This window comes from Carlito syrichta, unplaced genomic scaffold, assembly GCF_000164805.1.
Source record: "Carlito syrichta isolate Samal-C Ts95f unplaced genomic scaffold, Tarsius_syrichta-2.0.1 Scaffold304400, whole genome shotgun sequence".
In the NCBI taxonomy this organism is placed as follows: Eukaryota; Metazoa; Chordata; class Mammalia; order Primates; family Tarsiidae; genus Carlito; species Carlito syrichta.
The window spans coordinates 502,336-505,353 of NW_007248496.1; positions in this window are offsets into that span (position 1 = coordinate 502,336).

The following is a 3,018-nucleotide window of genomic DNA, read 5'->3' on the forward strand; positions in this document are numbered from 1 at the left end:
CCAGACTGGAGTGCAGTGGCCGCTCCCGGCCACCGCAGCCTCGACCTGCTGGGCTCCGGCAATCCTTCCGCCTCAGCCTTCCAACATATTTTTATTTTTTTAGTTGGAGTCTCACTCTGCTTCCTAGGCTGGAGTGCAGTGGCATGCTCATGGCCACCGCAGCCTCAGCTTTCCGAGGAGCTGGAACTACAGACGCACGCTGCCAGGCTCAGCTTGTTTTTTGATTTATTGTAGAGATGAGGTCTTACCAAGTTGTCCAGTCTGATCTCGAGCCCCTGAGCTTAGGCAATCCTCTTGCTTAGGCCTCCCAAGGTGCTGGGATTACAGGTTTGAGTCACCGCACCTGGACTTGAACGGGGAGTTTAAAGCTACAGATCTCTCATGATCTTTCCTGCCAGGTCTTCCCTCTGAATGAGGAAGTATGGTCCCTAAGTAAGCTTGAACTTTGGGTTGGGCCTTTCAATTTTCCCAGGCCCTACCCAGGTGAAAAACATACTCCATCTGGATATTTAGATTCCTTTAAAATTCTTGGTAAGGTTTCGGAGGGATTCCCTAGACAAGGCTATCATTTCTGCCTTTAGATGGAAGAGTATAGTTCATTCAGAAAAAAACTTCTGCTTGTGACTCATTGAATCATATACAAAAATCTCAACCTGTTTTTAAAATACAAACAGCTATCCACAGGATTTTCTACATTGGTATACATCTTTTCCAGATAATCAGAGTCTCTTGTCCCTACATACCCTCCATATATTTTTGTGTCCCAAATCTCAGCATACGCCAAAACCCCTAAGAAGCCACTACACATGAAAAGATTCGTAATCCAGAGCCCGCATGCTGAGCAATGTATAATTCCACGGGTTAAGGAAACAGCAGGACGTGTTCTAGGGTCATGGTCTCACAGAGTTACTATTGGAAAGGCCTCTGAAGACTGTCTAGACAAATCACCCCAGTGTAGGATGAGCAGACTGAGAACCAGAAAGGAGGGTCATTTCCTCAGTGCAGTAAAGTCACCAGGTGTCCAGAATCCACATAGGCCTCCTTCTATGCCATAAGTTCTTTTACTCCACTAACGTTTATTTTCTGAGTTGCTTCTTGATATATCTTCCTATGTACCGAACATGAAAATAATCATATTTCTGAAAATCCTTACAATACATACTCAAATGCCTTTAAAAAAAGGCTCTAGTAATAAAATTCTAGAGTTCAATTCAAGAAAAAGTTTTGCCAGAACTAGGACCAGGTGGCCAACTTCTAAAGAAAGTGCTTGCAGGCACCTCTGAATGACTCTTCAGATTTTATCTATTTATTTATTTTAAGAAGAAAAAACATTTTTTTTGAGTCAGAGTTTCACTCTGTTGCCCAGGCTGGAGTGCGGTGGTATGCTGCTCCCAGCCACTGCTGCCTCGACCTGCTGGGCTCAGGCAATCCTTCCACCTCAGCCTTCCAAGTAGCCGGAGCTACAGGCACATGCCACCACACTCACACAAATTTTTCTTGATTTATAGTAGAGATGAGGTCTCACCAACTTGCCCAGGCTGGTCTCAAATCCCTGGGCTCAGGCAATCCTCTCACCTTGGCCTCTCAAAGTGCTGAGATTATAGCCGTGAGTCACATCTGGCCAGAAGAAATTTTTGTTATCTAGAATCTTTGTCACAGAAAATAAAAAATACATTTTCTCTTTTATATACATACATTTATGTATGTGCATGTGTGTATATACAGAAAAAGAGAAGGTGGCTTTTACACCTAAACATAAATAATACTTTTTATATTTTATTTTAAGACCCTTCAGATTTTAGAGCAATGCCTTTCTAGAGAAGGAAAACCACTAAGCTCCTTTCAATCTGGAGTCTGGTCTGATGTCCTAAAACTCCCCCCAAATGTGTGGGACACTTTGTTTTGTGTTAAGTAGGATTAAGTTACATTGACGTGTTTTGGATTAAGACCTTGACATCAACAAAAGCACATCTACATGCACAACAGCCAAAAAGTGTCTTTCACATAGAGTTCAGGGTAAAAGTTTAGGCAGAAGCGACTGAGAATATAAGCCTAATACGCCCCAGGAGAAGGGTTAAGGCCAGGTACACAGCAGCATTGTGACACACTACCACTGCACATCTGGAATCACGTGGATGACTGTTATTTCAGGAAGGTTATAAGAATCTCGGGGCCTCACGCTATGTGTAATGAGAGTGAGGTAACAAGCCGGTGAGAAAGTCTGCTTCTGCATTTCTGAATTTAGGAACGGGGAATAGTGGGGGTCTAAAACGTCTACTGTGTCTGTTACCGAATGTATGAACTTGGTCTAGTATTGGTTGCTTGGGCAAAAGAGAAGAGGCCAAAAGCCAACAATCTCATACACTGAACATAGAACCCGTTCCAAATCTTGGTCAGGTCCTCAAAGAATCAATAAAACCATTTTCCCTTTCCGGTAAATCAATCAGGTTGTCTTGTATCCAGTTGTGTGGACCCATACGTGAATTTCAAACATTGGCCGGCACCGTGGCTCAGCCTATAATTCCAGCACTTTGAGAGGCCGAGGAGAGAGAATAGACTGAGCCCTCGGGTTCGAGACCAGCCCGGGCATCTTGCCGAGACCTCGTCTCTACAATAAATCAAATATTGGCCGGGCGGGGTGGCGTGTGCCTGTGGTTCCAGCTACTTGAGGCGGAAGGATCGCCGGAGCCCAGCAGGTGAAGGCTGCGGTGGCCGGGAGCGGCCACTGCACTCCAGCCTGGGCAACAGAGTGAGACTCCAACCCCAAAACAAACCAAAAAAACCATCGAGGACCATATTCTTGGTCTGGGGGACAGTTACAATGGAAGCCTGAAACCCAATCCTCGGTGTGGGTATTTAAGACACAGGGGCCACATTTTAGAAAGGACCGTTGCCTGGTTCCACCAATGTATAAATCAACAGACACCTACTGAGAAAGCTTTTTTTTTTTTGGTCTGTTGGAGTCTCACTCTGTCGCTCAGGCGGGATTGCAGCGGCCCGCTCCCGGCCACCGCAGCC